The sequence below is a fragment of the Euprymna scolopes genome, chromosome 34, assembly GCF_053919585.1.
Source record: "Euprymna scolopes isolate OS-2025 chromosome 34, ASM5391958v1, whole genome shotgun sequence".
NCBI lineage: Eukaryota > Metazoa > Mollusca > Cephalopoda > Sepiida > Sepiolidae > Euprymna > Euprymna scolopes.
In genome coordinates, this window is record NC_136515.1 from 18,331,060 (window position 1) to 18,351,843 (window position 20,784).

Below are 20,784 nucleotides of genomic sequence, written 5' to 3' on the forward strand. Positions count from 1 at the left end.
GGGAGGTGTCGACGTCCTCCTACATACAGCACCTGGACTTCCCAAATTGGTCACTCATTTTAGTAATGACCAGGCTCAACGTTGCTTAACTTCGGTGATCTGACGGGAACCTGTGTGTCAACGTGATTATGCCGTATACACTTACAAGAAGTGAACTGTTTAGAAAAACATAATACTCGTATGCACATATTCCAGTTTCCAATGTGGAATGGCTGACCCACTCAAATAAAACCGATGACGGGGGTAGGTTTTTCATGATTTTGCCATTGCCTATGATCTCACTCAGATTGTTCATGAACCCACCCGGGTGCCCGATACACCCGGTCAATATGCAAGCCTTCTAGACTTTCTCCTCACAACTTCCCCTGAGCTGTGTTCATGTTCCGTTCTATCTCCTCTGGGATCCTCTAACCACTCTGTTGTAGCAGTTAAGATAAAAATGAAATGTAATAAGTCTTCAGACGTACCTCTCCACCGTACTGTATATCGATAATCTAGTCTGACTGGGATAGCTTCCGTACATTCATATCTGACCTACCTCTGCATTCCATGTTAAAAAGGATGTGTCCTCTATAGTATCAGACCTGACCGAATGGTTAATTTTAGGCACAGACCGATTCATACAATCCAAAAAATTCCATCAAAAACCTAACAGTCAGCCATAGTTCTCCCCTGAATGTGCTGCTGCCATCGTGCACAGAAATCACTTTTTCCATAGCTACTAACGTAATAGATGTACTGAGACTAAAGCTGCTTTCAGGACTGCCAGCAACCACTGTAAAAGAGTAATAAAAAATGCAAGAGAGCTATATACTCAATCTGTTAAATCCAAAATAGCTGAGCAGCGGTTTGGTTCCCACCAGTTCTGGCAAATAGCAAACAGGCTCTTGAACAGAAGCGTGCGTTCTATCCCAACTATCATCAATGGACCTGAGGTCATCTCGTCAGCATCAGACATGGCCAGACTATTTGCCAAGAAGTTTGCAGCTAATTCTACCCCATGCGACAATGGCCATCAACTCCCTGTATTCCCTCCTATAACAGACAACACGCTATGCAAAATACAAATATCTGTGCGTGAGGTCGCCAAGCTAATCAAGAACCTTGATTCCAGTAAATCAACTGGCCCTGACGGCATTTCAGTTTTTGTGCTGAAAAAGCTCCAACCAGAACTTGCCCCCATACTTACAAAACTGTTTAAGCGTTGCCTTAAGGAGAAGCGCTTTCCAACACCCTGAAAAACCTCATCAGTATGTCCTGTATTTAAAAATTCAGGTGCAAGGTCATCTCCCTCTCAGTACAGACCAATAAGTCTCATGTGTGTCATGAGTAAGTTGTTGGAATCCATATTAAATAAAGAAGTAGTCAACCACCTCAAGAGAAACAAACTTCTTAGTGACATGCAATATGGTTTCTGCTCTGCAAGATCTACATCAGATGTGCTAAGGGTTATATCACGTAGGATTAGTGAATCTCTTGACAAAGGGTTCCTTTCCAGGGCAATTGCTCTTGACATATCGAAGGCCTTCGATAAGGTATGGCATAAGGTCGTACTTCACAAAATTTCCAGCAACGGTATTACTGGAAATGTTTTCTCAATCATTAAATCATTTCTCTCTGATAGGTTCATAAGAGTAGTGGTTGATGGGCAGAAATCAGAGACCCACAGTATAAATGCTGGAGTCCTCCAGGGGTCCATCCTAGGCCCAACTCTCTTCCTGATCTACATCAATGATCTCCAAAAACACATACTTAAATCATTCGTTGACATCTATGCTGATGACACGACCATCTATGGCAACACATCAAAGGCCGTAAATGACAAAATTATCTCTAATTCTCTCTCCTCTGATCTTGAGCACGTGGTACAACGGGGGAAGAGGTGGCCGGTCACTTTTAATGCATCCAAAACCAAGCTTCTATCTTTACATCATCGACGCTCTGATCCCCATCTGGCATCAATTGAAATGGATGGCTCTCGTCTTGGAGAGGCTCCATGTTTTGACAAGCGTCTGAGTTTGACTCCTGATCTGAAATGGAACACGTACATCAAATCTGTTGCCAGGGACGCTGGGAAAATGGTGGGATCCTTCTACCGCTCCAGAAGATATCTCACTACTGATGCAATTGCCTATCTGTATAAAAGCCAAGTACGTCCAAGGATGGAGTACTGCTGCCATATCTGGGCAGGAGCTGCTAAAAACAGCCTATCCTGCCTTTACAGAGTACAAAAAAGACTTCGTGGTTTAGTGGGGGATGCCCTTTTCTCCTCCCTGCAGCCTCTCTCCCACAGAAGAGACGTTGCGAGCCTGTCTTTGTTTTATCGTTATTTCCATGGCAAGTACTCGTTTGAGTCCCAATCTCTCGTCCCCCCTCGCCAATCTTTCACGAGAAACACACGTCTGGCTGAAACTACTGTCAATAATTTTCCCCACTCTTTATCTGTGCCTAAATCCAAACGTAGATTCCATGAGCAGAGCTTCTTTCTTAGAAATGCACGATTGTGGAACTCTCTTCCGTTCGCCTGTTTCCCACCTGACTACAACTTGGATATCTTCAAATCCAACATAAACAAATTCCTGACAAACCGCCCCCTTAAGTAAGACACTCTATCAAATCTCCAATACTAATGATTACTACAATACTATCTCATTGATTACTGTACACGCAATAACCTATATCCCTGAGTGGTCTCCGGGCCTTGATAAGTTGTGACCCCCGTGTAAAAAAAAAATTATTTCCTTTTTTTGTGTGCGTGTTTTTTTTTGTTGTTTGTTTGTTTGTTTTTTACTTCATTTTTTAAAATAATTTAACGTTACGTTTAATACATACGGTATTTCTGTCCATAATCAATAAGAAATATGCGTTAATTGATATATAATATTTATACTATTTTACGACCGGGCAACACCTGATGGCCTGCTAGTTTACTATAATTAAAATGTATTATTTCGATTCTTCGGACTACTGTTCTCATCTTGAGTGTCATTTTCACAACGTTTCAGTCGATGTAACCTCCGACCTTCTTCAGGTGTATCTTGTCGAACTCGGAAATGTTTCTGATGAAAGGTGTTATTGTTGATATACGGTTAGAAGATTTTAAGGTGCATTTACCGATCACCGATTTCCACGAAGTTGGCTCGGGCTCACTCGGCAGCTGATGAAAATAACCGAAAAAGGTCGGTCGAGCATGGCCCAATTTTTAACGAACCCGCTGTCTGTTTTTAGCTAATACGAATCTATAAAGTGTACTTTTTTTTATAAAATTGAAGAAATAGAAAAAAAATATTTATATTCGTGTACATTAGGGTTAGGGTTTAGCTTTAGGTTTTAGGGTTAAGGTTAGTTATAATATTATTTATTGTATGTCCATGTTTTTTTGTTTTATGATTATCATTATAATTTTCTCGTTGCGGTTTAACGCTTCGCAATCGGCCATTTCCGATTGTTTTCGTCAGCGGCCGAGAAAACCCGAGAAACTTTGTGGAAACCGCGGGTCGATAAATGCAGAAGTACCGATTTTTTTTTTTTTTTTTTTTTTTGGCAAATAATAAAACTGAGCTAATTATTATTGACAGACAATGCACATCTCTGTATTATATAATTTTTTTAGTTAAGCAACGTTGAGCCTGGCTAGTACCAGATGGGTGACCATTTGGGAAATCTAGGTGCTGTATGTGCTTTCCGCTTATCTCGGCATTGTTTCCAGTCGTCCTAAACCTCCACTTGCAGCTGGTATTCAACAATGTCGTATCAGGAGAGGTGTGGTTGGTGATTGCGCAACTGTTGCCACAAAAATTTCACGCGGAGGCACCATTACCCTGGGTATCCATAGTCTGTCAAGACTGAAGGAAACCTTTATGTAACTGGTCACGGTAGAATTTATTGAAAATATGGAGATTGTTTAGTTGTTATTCGTTTTATCTAGATTTCTAATAGTTATTTTATTTGTTTGTCAACTAGGAAATTGGAGAATCATTTGTTAAGACTTGTTTTGTTTTTTGTCTTGTTTTCATTTTGCAAAGAATATTTTTGTGGTTTAAGAAAAGCAATTTAGCCCGATTTATTAGATTTTTTTTTTATATCATTGTACTTTTAGAGCAGTACCGATATTCGATTCTGTAGTTCAAGATATAGAAATTAATGGAGGAAGTTTTTTTTTTTACATATGAAGAGGTGGTGAATTCATCTTTGTTGAAGTCAATAAGTACGTCTTGAAACTGAATTCTGTTGTTGTCATTTAATTAGTAGACGAATGAATGAAGGAAGTTTCACTTTCACTTTCAGTTATATACATAATTCAAAAGAGAATTTTTTACATTTACGCAGTTGAAGGAAAGTAATTAAGAAAAACATCTTAACAAACTCTGCATTCGACTACAAACTATATACAGTAGAACCCCAGGATCAGGTTACGATGTCCCCGGTATACGGTTTTTAAAGGTTACGATGTTTTTTCCGGACCCTGGTTACGGTATTTGCCCGCCTTACGGTGTTATTTATAATGTTATTTGATTATATACATGTGTATTATATACTGTACGGCATTTTGTTACTAATTTTCAATATGTACTGTATAAAACTATGCTAAGGCCCTATACGGCGATTTCACCAACCCCGGAATGGATTAACGCCATATTCCGGGGTTCTACACTATATATATATATATATATATATATATATATATATATATATATATATATATATATATATATATATATATATGGGGGAGTGTGTGTTTGTGTGTGTTTGTGTGTGTGTTATTTTTTTTTAAGTCTACACAATTCATATAATGAGGAAATTTCCCTTATTTTCACAACTCCGAAAATGGCCGACCAAAATAATTCTCGTTCTGATTTTTTTTTTTTATAAATCGTTTGGCTTAAAGTATTTTTCATCCTGTAACTTTTTGTTCACTGATTAAAAACAAAGAAAATAGAAACTTATTTACTATTTCTTTATCGACAAAATTTAGTATTATAGGTTTAAAAAAAAATGAAACATTTTTTTTAAATATTTTACATGTATTTATTTATGAGGGGGGGAAAGTCTGAAATAAAAATGGCAAGTTTTTCATTCGCTTGCTACTGTCTACGAGCAGAAACAAAAAAACACTTTCGGTTGAAAGAATTTGTTCTCTGGTTCTAAAAAGTTTGATTCTTAAAATAGAAAATCAAAACTCAAATAAACAAAGAATTGGAATCAAAAAGACCAAAGTACGACGAAAAGTTGAAACTCGTTGAAAGTTTGGACCAAATTCTTCTCCGCGTTCCAAATCCAATTAGCACCACAAAAACAAAATCAAAACACGGCTGAACGTGAAACCAAAAGAGAAATGTTCTTAATGAGACGGTCGCCATTGTTTAGAAGCAAGATGTGATGTTAGACGTCCAATCCGCCTAAATAGAATACGTATTGAATCAAAACTTGGCACCGCCATTTTGTCTTGTGTCTTCATGGAATGAAAGAGATATAAAGAAAGAAAATGGCTTTTCTCTGCACTGTCTCGTAACCCGGGCAGGTTTAAGACAATTGCTTCAGACATTTTTCAGTTTCGTTGCATTTTGTCATCAAAGCTTATTGAATCGAACGACATTGCTTCCTTGCAAGCGAGGCCATTTTTTTTTAAATCTCTGTGTCTGTCTGTCTGTCTGTCTGTCTGTCTGTCTGTCTCTCTCTCTCTCTCTCTCTCTCTCTCTCTCTCTCTCTCTCTCTCTCTCTAGCTCGACTGTCTGTATGTCTCTCTCTTTCACAGGCACATACACACACATACATTTATATAATTCCAATCTTAAAGGTAATAGTTATATTCGCTTTTGCAGTCCTCTCTCTCCATCTCTCTCTCTCCATCTCTCTCTCTCTCTTTATATGCATATATATATATATATATATTATTATTATTATTATTATTATTATTATTATTATTATTATTTTCTATAACAATTAATAAATACCTACAGACACTAGTGTTTCATCCTTTCGGGAATCATCAGTGCAGAGTGTCACGATTAACGTCGCCCGAGAGATTCGCACCCCCGGCAATAGAAGTCATGTCTGGCTTCATTAGCAACGACCCGAACCACTAGGCTACCGTCAACCGCGATGGATACACTTGAAATTTAAAACATTAGTTCTTATTAAATGTTTTTAACGCCAGTCAGAGTGATCTAATTTTAAAAAGTAATCAATGAAGTTTGAACGAGGTTAATACAAGAGTGCTCAATACATAAGTAGGGCAAAATATGCTTTTTATTTGTGTTTACATAAGCATTAGTATGTCGCTACACATTCACGAGCATGTTTCGGTCAGCTAGTTATTAGTAACTAGAGACCTGTTCGAGCGATATAGCTTATATATATATACATATATATATATATATATATATATATATAGTCTTATAATATATCAATTCTTATATAAGAAGCTCAATGTGAATACACAGCAATACATATAATAAATGACAAAATTTTATATTCGAAAATACATGATGTTGACAATTGTTATATTTTATTCTTTTACATCAATTGATCCTTACAGTTATTGACGGTATCTGTTTCGTAGCGCAAAATCAATCACTTTATAATTATATCAATTAGTGAATCCATTATGCCCTTAACTCATCAGAAGAAATAGCAACAATCAATCCACCAAAAGGAATTAAAATGTAATACGACATGGTGAGAATTCGAAAATTTTGAAGAGAAGCTGAAATTACCTTTATATTTTACGATTACGCCATCTTGGATTTTGTGATTGATTTTGCACCTACGAAACAGACACTGTCAAGAACTGTAAGGATCAATTGATGTAAAGGAATAAAATATAACAATTGTCAACATCATGTATTTTGGAATATAAATTTTTGTCATTTAGAATATATATATATATATATATGTATATATATATATGTATATATATGCTAATAACATTTGTGTACAAGCAGTTGATTTGGGTTTATAAGAATATTGGTTGCCCATGACTGTAATATAAAGACAAATTGAATACGCTTAGTCACAATCGGTAGATTTCAGAAATATTTCGCAAGAAATTGCACATGAAAGCAAATGATGGAGAATGTCTTGTTACGATGGACTAAAAAATTTTGTTTGCTAATTTTAGAGATGCCTGAGTGATGAAAAGTTAGAGAAAATTCTTCAAAATTAACATCAGATTATTCGCACACTGGCAAAAAACGTGAACGTCACTACACGTCTCTCGGCGGCCTTGGGTATCATATATATACAAATAGATAGATATAATATGTGTGTGTCTGCGTGATTGACAAAAAGGAATAGGTAAAATATACCTTACTAAGGCAATATAACAATATTTGAAATTAAATTAACATTCATGCGTATCCTCGGAGGCAAAACGATGGCTGTCCTTGCCTTGTATCCAGAGAAATTGTTTTTTGTCATTAGTCCCGTTACTTTATAGACATACATTCAGACTTGGTCGCTCACGTTTGTATTACAGACCAGCTGATTAACAGATTTACTTGTGTAGTATACTTATACACTTATAGTTCGTTATTTTGTTTTTGTGTTTTTTTTTAACTCGTCGTCATTGTCGTCGTCATCCTCCTTGTAGTAACATGTCAAGAAATATTTCAAATAGTGATATATGATGTTAATTATTTTTGCCAAACTGTCAACTCTTCGTTCGCTTTCGACGTTGAAACACGCGACATTGTCAGTTTTTAATCATGAATTCTGTCCAAATAAACAAACAATTTCTTTTATTAAAAAAAAAACATATTTGATTCGTTGTCATCTGAAAGTCTCACTATGAGAAATTATAACACAGGGGTCGGAAAGTAGGATTGGAAAGTTAGGGACTCAGAGTGAAAGCACTCTGTCCTTGCAAAAGATGCCTGGCCAACCCTGTTGACATTCCCTTCTAGAGGCGCCTCAAAGAGAAAAGGCAAAGCTTGGGAAGGATGAACGTCATAGAACTGCAAAGGGCGAGCATTACATCGCAACCAACAGGAAACGCACCATAGCATGAAAAATCTAAACTGTTGACTTACGGTTCTGAGGGAAGTCAATCGGAAAATAAAAAAGGATTTCTTGCATGCTTGTTCTTCTTCTTTTTACGGCATTTCTTTTCTGAACTTCCGGTTGTATGCCAAACTGCATTCTGGGATTCATATATCTTTCTATTACTAAATTAAAACCTACAGTTGCAAAATTCGGTTATAGTCAACAAAAGCACTTCCTAATTTTCTGCGGAGCGCTACCGGAAACGGTGACAAGGCAAATCAGTTCCTTCCCTTTTATTGTTTATCAGTATTTCTATTGTGAAGCGATTTATTGTAATAATATATGGGAAAAGAACATTATTGAAAAATATGCAATGAAAATGTACAAAATTATATAAATAAAAAATAACACAATTAGCCCTTATTTGCCCTTTTAATGACCAAATAAAAAAAATAAAAGTTTTTATTTTATTTGAAATTTAATCTATAATATAAATCTCACCTGTCTGTTTACATGTATGTATGTATGTATGTATGTATGTATGTATGTTTGTGTCAGGTCATGTCATATGCTGCTGGTACCATGTAACCCAGTACTACCTGCCTCATGGTCGGGTCACCGGCGACTAAACTGGTTCCCCCACCAGACTTGTTTGGTGAGGAGGGCGGCTAGTCTCCCTGGAGGATTAAAAACAAGACCTTCCAAAGGGCGAATGAAGCCTTTTTCTAGGTCAACGGCCAACTAGCACCGTGTATATTTGTGTGTGTGTGTGTGTGTGTGTGTGTGTGTGTGTGTGTGTGTGTGTGTATTGGGGTGGAGAGGGCTCCCGTAAGCCGTGGTGAAGGCAACCTTTCTAGGAGAAGCAAATCTCTGATTTAAAAAAAACATAAAGCGGGAGACCAGTACCCGCATTAAGCTGGTCTGCAGTTTAATTTGTTGCTGGCTATCTTGCTCTTGCTTGTTGCTGGATCTCAACATTTTGAACCGAGAGAGAGACTTAGCTATCGTACAAAGCTAAGACTCTGTAACATCATCTTTGTATAGATACTCCCTCAGGCATTTGTGCTCATGGGTTTTAAATGTCTGAGGGAGTGGCACTCGTCTGACAAGACGTTGCAATCATCATGTATGTATGTATGTGTGCCTAAAACTTTCGAGAGAGGCGACGAATTTTTACGATATCTATATCATTTTGAAGCTCGACTTCTCGGACGACAATTATCGAAATCTTGGCTAAAAACAAGGAGGCATCGATTTTTTGCGAGACATTTTTGCAAGTCATCGTCTCTGTTGGATTGACTTTGCCTAATTTTATCGTTCTGTCATAGTGATCTAATAATTATATGATGACCTGCTAATAAGAGCTAAACTGACCGATTTTAATTAAACTGAAAGTGCTCAACGATAGTAAACGAGTTTCTTTAAATAATATATATATATATACATATATATATATATGACGTCGTATGTAATGACGTCATATATTACGTCCTAGCGTATATATATATATATATATATAGAGAGAGAGAGAGAGAGAGAGAGAGAAAGAGGGGGGAGAGAGAGGGGGGGAGAAAGAGGGAGAGGGAGAGAGAGAGAGGAGAGATGTCGCTTCATCTTTCGTCACTTTGCACGCAGAGCCATTTGCCCTCGTTGCACCAGATAATGTTTTGAATTCAACAGCGAAAGTTCAAAGACAAACATCGTTTCAAAGAAATGTCTTGCTCGTTTTCCAAAGATAAACGCTGAAGTGAGCTGGTCTCATCTTTTCCCGCTAAAAGAATCCATCTCCATAATTGGAATGAAATTACGTTAATCAGACTTTGATCTTTTTTGTTCGTTAGCAACAAAACAAATCATCTTGTCGCATTTCAATAACATTTTGCAGCGTTTTCCAATTCGCCGTCAAACATATTTTAAATGGGTTTGTTCAAGTTTCGCAACTTTAAATATCATCATTATGATGTTTATCAACTTCGACATTATTCGAATTTGTATCAAATTGAATTTATTCGATTTCTCATTTTCGCAGCTGTCCTCAGTCTATATATATATCTATATATATATATATATGTGTGTGTGTGTGTGTGTGTGTGTGTGTGTGTGTGTGTGTGTTATATGTAGATTCCATGAACAAAGCTTCTTTCTTAGAAGTGCACGCCTGTGGAACTCTCTTTCGTTAGCCTGTTTCTCACCTAACAACAACTTGGATGTCTTCAAGTCCAACATAGACAAATTCCTGATAAACTGCACCCTTAAGTAAGACACTTTATCAAATCTCCATTACTAACGATTACCGCGATATTATCCCTGTACACGCAATAACCCTTATCCCCGAGTGGCTTCCGGGCCTTGATAAGTGATGACCACCATGTAATATATATATATATATATATATATATAGAGAGAGAGAGAGAGAGAGAGAGATAGAGGGGGAGAGAGAGGGAGAAAGAGAGAGAGAGTAAATGACAAAAAGTTATATTCCAAAATTCATGATGTTGACAATCTTATAATTTATTCCTTTAATTCTGTTGACTTATACAATTCTTGACAGTATCTGTTTCGTAGCGTAGTATAAGTCAACTGAATTAAAGGAATAAATTATATACTCCTATAAATTTATTTATTTATTTATTTATTTTGTTTGTTTATTCATATTCATTTTAAAAACCCTTTTTTTCTATTTATTTAAAAAGAAAATACAACTTTGTTTTATATGGGTCGTGGAACTGCATACATCTGCAAAAAGACCGAGCTAATTTGCATATTCTTTTAAACATGCAGTTTAATTAATTCCCTGTTAGCTTTTCGGTTTTCTTATGTGATGATCATCTTTAGTTAACTATTACGTGTAATTATATTCATGCAGATATTCTACATGATTTATACTTGCGTAATATTTGCGTAAAAAGGTTATAGTAAACACAAACGTCTTTCTATATATATATTTATGCATGCGTATATATATGTGTGTTAAAATAATTTGCCTAAGAAACTCCTTTGTCATTTTTTTTTTTTTTTGTCTACAGACATGAAACTTAATACATAGGTTATTCGAACCCATGCGAAGCTTTACATTTGCGTTCAGGCCGGGGAAAATCGATGCAACAGTGTAAAAATTAAGAAAATGGAATTTTTCAGGTGAAGGTCGAACGACGGCATTACGAATATGCATGCGTAACATAATAGCTATTGGTTGATGTTTTAATGTTTAGCCTTGCAGCAAACATGCCTTCATACTTCATAGCTTGGGCCTTAATGCCAAAGGAAAAAGTAAACTGCTAAACGTTTTGGTTTTATTCTTGGTAGTGGCACACGCATCATTTTGTTTTTTTGTTTTTTTAAATCATTACTGTCAATTGAGTCTGATATGATATAATAAAAAATACGAAATCTGCTTAACTAAAATATCGTATTTAAGCGTATTGTACGACCGGGCGGCCTGCTAATATATATATGATAAGGGGAAATTTTTCCGAAATTAATAATGGAATACGTCGCATAGACTTACAAGTAAGACATTTTACCATACAACTGAATAAATATATATATATATATATATATATATATATGTATGTACTTATTGATTTGTAAATCGCCACTTGTTCTCATCTCCTCTTACCAACAGCGACTATAATTCATTCCTCGCATTGTGACAGCCTTCTAAATCTCTTTTACACACCTATCCCACACAATGCTTCAAGCAAACTACATATCAATCATATATATATATATATATATATATATATATATATATATATGGCCTGCTAATATATATATATATATATATATATATATATATATTAGTAGGCCGCCCGTATATATATATATATATATATATATATATATATATATATATATATATATATGTATTTACATTAGCAGGCCGCCCGTATATATATATATATATATATATACATTCGAATTTCAGATACAATTTTACTCAATCCATAAACAAAGCCTTTAAACATTTCACGCAATGCTTCAAGCAAACTAAAAAGTCTTTATACATATATATATATATATATATATATATATATATATATATATATATATAAAGTAAAGTAAACGATGGTCACACTTTTTGAAGACACTTTTTAAAAGTAACATTTTATTGAGAAATTTTTGAAAGCTTTGAAGTGTCGAATATAATGATAAAAGCATTTTTCTTTATTGCTTTTTTTTTGCAAGTCCTATATTTCGCTAATGCATAGCCTCATCTGGGTCGAAAGTCCGGTTCATGAATTTCTTTTTTTTTTTCTTTATTTTGGTGTTATGGCGAAGAGACGAAAATTTACGTGTTAGTCCGGTGGTTTCAGGTGTGTAATGCTCCAGTTTCGAGCGGGATTTAAAGTAAAAGATGGTCACACTTTTTGAAGACACTTTTTTAAATTAAAATTTAATTGAGAAAATGAGTGAAGTAATTAATGTTTTTGACCAATTTTTCGATATTTGTCGTACGAAAGGTCGAGCTTCAAAATGGTACTAATCTCGTGAAAATCAATTTCAGAATGATGTAATGCAATAAATCTACTGGTATGCAAATACAGTGATTATCGGTCTTACAAAATATTATTGGATGCAATATTTTATAAAGACAATCCCAGCTAAATGAAAATTACTCAATATACCAGATAGAGCAAATAAACCATAATTTCGTAATTCTTTGTCGTGCATATAATAAAAATTCTAGATTTGAAATTTACCCGTTTCACATCATAAAATTGAATTACTAAACTATGATATATATATATATATATATATATATATGTATATATATATATATATATATATATATATATATATATATATATATATATATATATATATAATGAAGATGTCTCTAAGAATAGAACGATAATGCATATGTAGGAAAGAAAATTCATACTATACTTCCCAAAGCTATTAGTACTAGGAATACAGCTATCGTTAAAAAAAAATAACAAAAAAGAAAAGAAACAACGTTACGAAAAATAATATATCAATTCTTTGATTGAACAGAAATTTTGTACAGTTTAATCAAGACACTAAAAAATGAAAACATCTTTAGAAGGTTATAATGTACGTATTCGTTTTGGACTGAAGATCTCCAAAAAAATAGCACTTAATTTGATTGAGTAGTTTTTTTTTGTTTTTTTTTTGTTTGTTTTACGGTGGGAAAACACGTTATTATGACAGAGCGTTGAAGGCAGACATCTTGGAATTTTTGAACACACCACGGGGAGATAACTCAATTTAAAGCGCCGACACTCCCTTTAATACTAGCTTTTCTTCCTAAACATCGAACCTATTGCTCGGTATTATAACAAATATATTTTTCGCTGTAAAAAAAAAAAAACTACTTGATGAAATTAAGTTATTTTTTTCGGAGAACTTCATTCCATTACAGATACGTACAATTGAAACTTTTTTGGATATTTTCATTTTCTAATGTCTTGATTAAACTGTACAAGTACCGAATTTTAAGGTCCTGGATATGACCTTAAACTATATTCGATGGTGAGGCCCCAGCTTGCGGGCTTTGGGGAGTGTGGAGCCACCCTTTAATTACCATTGCTCCCAGGTCCACTCTCACTTAGAGTGGTAGTACCTGTAAGGATCCCAACTATGGGTTAAATAGAAACCGACTTGGAAAAAATATATATTCTATTAAAAAATCTTTCTTCAAAATCTTTGGAATCGGCATTAAATATCCCGAAAAGGGTTGGTATGATGTAAAATAAAACCAACCAACCAACCAACCGAATTTTGATGATTCATAATAAATTCTTGTTGATCTTTACGTTAGTACAATTTGATAAATAATCACGGTAATAAATTAGACCGAGTACAGAGATTCCGAGCAGCTTCCGATTACAACGTTGAACCTGCAGATAACCAGCCTCCCTATCAGCAACATCGTTGTATAATTAACTTGGATGTATTAAGCTAGAATTGGAATACGCAGATGCTGCGGAAGGTCTTCAGTTTCAGTAATGGCTTCTTGATTCTGAGAATGATGATTCTGAGAATAATGATTCTGAGAATGATGATTCTGAGAATGATGGAGGCCAGAAGTTAGGAATGGGACATCCTAACGATTGCCAGACTTTCACTCGCTGTTTTACAGACTCCAACCTAGAGATCTCTTATAGGATTCTAACCGTCCATTTAACGACAATTGTTTGGATTTCTCTTGAACTCTGTTCACTGTATTCATATTCGCCATGTTTTGAAAAGAATAAACTGGGAAAAGGGGAATAAGGGGGTCATAGAAAGGACGTGAGATAAAATGGCGGATTAAGAGAGGTAGAGAGAGAGAAGTTTTTCCGCGGATAATGGTGAGTTGCCATGCGACTGTATATATATATATATATATATATATATATATATATATATATATATATATATTGTATGTATATATATGTTATATGTATTAATATATATATATTATATATATATATATATTATATAATATATGCGTTTTATTTTTTATTACCGTATCTTTCTGTTAAGTTACATTATTGTTTCAGCTACTCGGCCGTTTTTTTTTTTGTTTTTTTTTTGGTCGTCTGTAGCTTCCTCAGACCTTTACAGAAATTAACTTAACAGAAAGATACGGTAATAAAAAATAAAACGCATATTTGCTCTACAACAGTATTGAGCACATTCTTCAGTTTTTATTAATTACTATTTCTACTAAATATTATATAATATATATATATATATATATATATATATATATTTTTACACAGTGATCACCACTTATCAAGGCACGGAAGCCACTCAGGGATAAGGGTTATTGCAAGTACATTACGTTAGTGTGGAGATTTGATGAAGTGTTTACTTAAGGGGGCGGTTCATTAGGAATTTGTTAACGTTGGACTTGAAGACATCCAAGTTGTAGTCCGGAGGGAAGCAGGCAGACGGAACAGAGTTCCACAGGCGTGCAGTTCTAAGAAAGAAGCTTTGTTCATGGAATCCGCGTTTTGATTTAGGCACAGATATAAAGTGGGGGAAATTTTTCACAGTGAATTCAGCTAGACGGGTGTTTTTCGTGAAAGATTGGCGAGGGGGGACCAGAGATTGGAGTTCAGACGAGCACCTGCCATGGAAATAACGTAATGTAATCAATAATTTTAAAATTGCGAATAAATGTGTGTAAGATGGTATTCACACATTATATATATAATAATTACATATATATATATTATACATATATATATGTAATAATAATAATTTGGTTACAGAAATTCCCCTCTTGACCAAAGTACACTAGGTTTGCTCCAACAGATGCCACATACAAATTTACTTTGTCTAGACTATTTGTCACTATGTTATGTTACTTTTGAATACTATCTTACACACATTTATTCGCAATTTTAAAATCATAGATTACATTCTAGACCATATAACCTATGATAATTAATACGTAACTAGCGGAACGTGTGGACATTCTAAAACGGCATCTTTCATATGTAATATATTACTACTGGGCATTCTGTGGATGTTCAGTCTGAACGGAGACCCCATTGTAGGCCTTTTGTTAAAACTTTAAAATCATTTTTTTTTATTACATTTTCACCCCAAACAAGGCAAATTGCCACTTTGGTGTAGGGGGCTACTATCAGGGGAAACATCTACTGGGGTACTATGTAGGGATTAGGGCAGCGAGATGTTGGTTCACGTTGCACTTGAACTTATGCATGTCAGTACAGTTGGGGAAGCAGTGACCTGGAATGGAATTCCAAAGTCTAACAGTTCTGGGGAAGAAACTACTGGAGTAGAAAGATCTTTTACATCTAGGGATCTCTACAGTGTGGGGGTGGGATTTTGCAGCTTGTCGGGTCTGTCGAGGGTGTTCACGTCGTGGGGGCACAAGTGCTTATCTAAGTAATCTGCTTAATGTAGTGTCAGAATATATCCGGTTAATTTCAGTTTCTCTTCAATATCCTCATAGCAGTCTGTAATATATGTCCATTGTATGGATGCCCGGTGCCAAGGGTAACCCCACGATATCATTATATTATCTTAGAACTGACGTCGTGGGGGCACAAGTGCTTATCTAAGTAATCTGCTTTATGTAGTGTCAGAATATATCCGGTTAATTTCAGTTTCTCTTCAATATCCTCATAGCAGTCTGTAACATATTTCCATTGTATGGATGCCCGGTGCGAAAGGTAACCCCACGATATCATTATATTATCTTAGAACTGACCAGATATTACCCTTGGATCCTAGCCTGAAGGTTAAGAAGGTATATTTTAGTTTCATGTACGGCCCAAAAGCGACACTATATTTTTTTTAACATTGCGTCCTCTGTGATCGGGAGATCCTATTGATTAAAAAGAAGGATAGAAGGTTATAAAATTAGCGTTTCTTGGTGTGGCTGTGTCGTGGAGATGTTTATAGAACATTAACACGATATAAAATGACATTCCCTTTGGACTAAGGGGTTCATATGTCGTCGGTTACGTCTGCTTGAAAGGTCTTGTGTCGAGTTCTTTGACGTCTTTTGGTGTTTTAGGCGTCATTAATTCTTTTCTGAGAAGTAATTATCAAGTTGAGATCTTACTTGTTGAAATTTAACGCGGTATGAAATAAGCAAATAACGCATGATTTTATAAAATGCTTTTGTTTAAAAAAAGGAGTCACCATGTATCAAAGGCCGGAAGCTAGTCCAGGATAAGGCTTAACGCGTGTACTGTAAGGATTGTGGCAATAGCGTAGTAATCGTTAATAATAATTAGTTAAAATTAGATTATTTAAGAGGATGGCCCAACAAGAACTAGTTTACGTTGAAATTGAAGACAACAATATTGGAGTCAGCTGGAAAGCAGACTAGCGGAACAGTTTCACAAGCGGAAAGAAAGCTTTGTTTATGGAATATACGGTTAAGTTTAGGCACTAACAGAGATTGGGGAAATTTTTGATAGCGGTTTTTTGCGAAAGATTGGTAAGGGGAGGTCAATCGAGCTATTGACATAAAAATTACGATAGAGCAGAGATAGGCTCGTAATGTCTCTTCTGAGAGAAAGAGGTTGCAGAGAAAAGAAAAGGACATCACCTACTAGATTATGAAGTAGGTTTTGAACTCTGTCAAGACAGAATATGGTATCCAAGAATTTCCTGCCCAGATGTGGCAACAGTAATCGATTCTAGGACGTACTTGGCTCTTATACGCATAGATGATTGCATTGGCAGACAGCTAGGAATACGACAAGTCCATTCTCGACAAAATCAAAAGTTCAACTTTTTTAATTGCCTTGTACGGTGCCTAATTTCAAACTGTTTGACACCGACTGTCAATCCACCTTCAATGGTCCCACGATACCAACGGAATCATAAATCTTTCTTCGTGGCGAAACACAAGAGAGAGACAGACAGACAGACAGACAGACAGACAGTCAGACAGACAGACAGAGATGGAGAGATTAATACATATTAAAGATCACGAAACTGAAATGTGATTATTTTAAAATCCTGGTGTTGGCCAAGTGGATCTGACCATTTCACTTGTCAACCTTTCTTGTATAAACAACCTGGCCTGCTGATGGGCGCTGATATCCCGAGACATATTTAAGAATGATAGACCAACGAAAATACTATTTCAAAATAATGCATGGAAGACTAATAAGCATAGCGTGCACTTGAAATACATTAACGCCGTTAAAATTAGATACATTCATTTAATATGATGACAAAGCTATTTCAAGCTTAAACATGACAGACCAGGCCAATTAAAACTCTATGTCATCTTAAGCAGAACTGGCTGAAAAACTAACCGACAGACAAAGCCTTTAATATAGATGCTAGGACGCTCCTAAGTAAAGAAGAAAAAGCGGAAGAGGAAACGGGGCGGTAGATTATGAAGAAATAGGCAAAATTACCTTCAATATTTTGCCGCGCCTTCTTTTTTAGGACGAAAAAAAAAATTTTGCATAAAGGGGAAGGAAAGGCGACGAATGAGATTAATCTAAAAAAAGACTCGTAGTTTTGTAGTTTGGGTTGACGAAGTGTGCGATCGCCTCTATGTGTGTGGGGGGGGGGGGGGAGCGAGGGGGGCACAGTTGGCACAGAAATCGAGCGGGGAAATATGGACGATTAGAATGGTATTAAGTGGTAGGAATCTTCCCAGCAAGGAAACTTGCCATTCTCTGACAACTTAGAAGTTCTTTTATCAATGCAAGCAATCAAAGTCGATAATAGACTTAGTTAAGGCGCACGGCTGCAGCAATGGCCGGCATAATACCAATATCCTTAGCCGAAGCTCCCCTCATCGGTTTCTATTGCTTCTTGTATGTTTTTTTTTTCTTTTTTCATTTTTTTTTTTTTTTTTTTTTGGTATCTTGGCATAAATGCATCATGAATACGACATTCATACGTCCGACCACAAAGATATAAAGAACGGATACAAGGATGTAAAAAAAAAAGAGATAAAATAAAACTAGAAATATAATCAAACCCATCATAGGATTTTAATCTATATCGTTTGTTTTTTTTTCCTATTCCGACTTAATTACAGCTTCGTTATCAGTAGAATATTAATATCATAGAGTTAAAGAAGAACGTTAGGTACCTCCAAAGCTCACTACAGAATTAACCCCCTTATATGTCAGGCAGCATAACTTTAATACAACTTAATATTATCACCATAACTTGTGTACCATTAAAAAGGAGAAGCATAAAATAAACTAAAAAAAATTTTTATGAAAGTCAGGGTTGTGTTTTCCGTGATAGAAGCGTTGATTGAATTTTAAAATAAAATACGTATGAAATATGTTTATTAGAACGCAAATTACAACGCAATATTATGAAAATAAACAAATATTTATTTGTTTAAAATTAATACTTCAAAGATAAATGTCGGAATTGTATAAAAAAATTTTTCTAAAAAAAAGAAAGAAAAAACTTGCATAAAATTCTATCGTCGAAATATTAATTTTAAACAAATAAATATTTGTTTCTTTTCATAATATTGCGTTGTAATTTGGCTTCTAAACATATTTTTACGTATTTTATTGTAATAATGATTTTACAAAAAAAAAATTTCAATGTACGAAAATAATGATACGATCCTAAAATCATGTTTACATGATTGACGCCATAAAGCCGTACGGCAGCAATAGCAGCAGGAACATCCAACGTATCTAAATGACTAAACCGTATGTGAGGTGACGTCACAGCGAGAAAGAAGGACAGAAAAAGATTATAAAACATAAAAACGTGACCAAAAAGGTGAGAAATAGACGAGTTACACACGTGGCCTGAGAGTGGCAGGGAAAGACGTATCCTAAACATTATTAAATGAAAGGGCTGTCCCGTTCTCATATCAGTAAGAAGACATGTTAGATAAGTGAAAATGATATTAGGAAAAGGTTAGAATCGAACCCTGTAGGCAAGTGTTAAAGATAATGGAAAATAGAATGTTAGAAATTAAGTCCATTGTTAATTCTATTATAAATAGTTAAATATTGTTAATTCTATTATAAATAGTTAAATATTGTTTATGTCGGAAAAAGAGTTGATTGTCCATTTTTTTAGAAATCTGGATATTAAATATGTCAGTTAAAAGAATGGACAATGCGAATCAAAAAATATTGTTAAAAATAGGTTGATTCTTTGTTTGTTTGTTGGACGGACATGTGCAGAAAACGTGATATAGTCACGTTGGTCGACAGTACACTTCTGACGTCATAAACAAAGGAGATTTCCAGATATATTGAATCTGTGGGTTCGAAGTTAGGAAGTGGATGAGAGAGAGTCAGTTAGGAGAGATCGAGAGGAGAGCTCCTTTGAAGTGAAGGGAGGGAAGTAGACTATGTAGATCAAAGTTTGAATTCCTGATATCACTAATCGGCCTGTTGAATAATAAAGGAACCAACTATGTTTGTAACAGTTTGTCTCGTGTCGTCATTCCTCACAACCAGAGAAGGTAAATGTGTTTTTATAATCATCTTGTAACGAACCTTATACAACCCTTACAAGTAATGTGCCGCCTCCATCATAAGTGAAGTATCTCCTCACCTCCTCTGTTTTAAGAACTTGCATCATATCACGCAGTCCGTATTAATATGAAGTTCCCAAGAATTGTCACAGTCATCGTCATGGTGTAATATATATAAATGTCTTCCGATCAGAATTGTCCTCACCATCGTTATATATGTGCCCCAATATGAACTGCTGTAATCTTTAAGTATATACTCCCTATACAACAACATGACCGGACAAAGACAGAGTACCACGTGGTCAACACAGCAGAATCTTGTTAAATACATTGAAGTTCGAAATGTTTTTAACAAGTAATAATATGTTTCTTCAGAAGTACCTGTAAATAAATGTCTTCCTGTACGAAAATTCAGAAAATTAAATAAATAAAGACTTCGATGCACAACTACTCCTTGCACCCTATGTTCTGCTCCTTTATTCTCAGGTTATCCCGTTACATCTCCGTTGCAATGTGCCTTATTTAGGCTGAATTAAATTTTTTTAAAAAAGCGACACTCATCTGATACTGACGATACTCAACGTTGCTTAACTAGAAGCAAAGTGTCAACTTAATGACGCATAGTCAACGTAATTATGTCATTGCAGAAGTGAGAAATTGCATCTAAAGGCAGCATTTAAACTAAAGCTTGACTTTTATAAAAATAAAAGAACACGTCTAAAAATGTTCTTTCAATCTTAAGAATGATAGACCAAAGAAAATACTATTTCAAATTTAAGCATGACACACAAACGAAAATGCTATTTCAAACCTAAGCGTGTGAGATCAATGAAAATGCAATTTCAAACTTATGTATGACAGACCAAAGAAAATACTAT

The 20,784-nt window shown here is 35.1% G+C and overlaps 1 protein-coding gene and 1 pseudogene across 10 annotated transcripts in view; one reads left to right on the forward strand and one right to left on the reverse strand.

The window, feature by feature from the left end:
- LOC145259106 (protocadherin beta-11-like) overlaps positions 1–20,784 on the forward strand; it is a 1,732,684-nt gene that overhangs the window by 897,856 nt on the left and 814,044 nt on the right. The gene's annotated exons all lie outside the window — the stretch shown is intronic.
- LOC145259427 (5S ribosomal RNA) lies at positions 21–139 on the reverse strand (annotated as a pseudogene).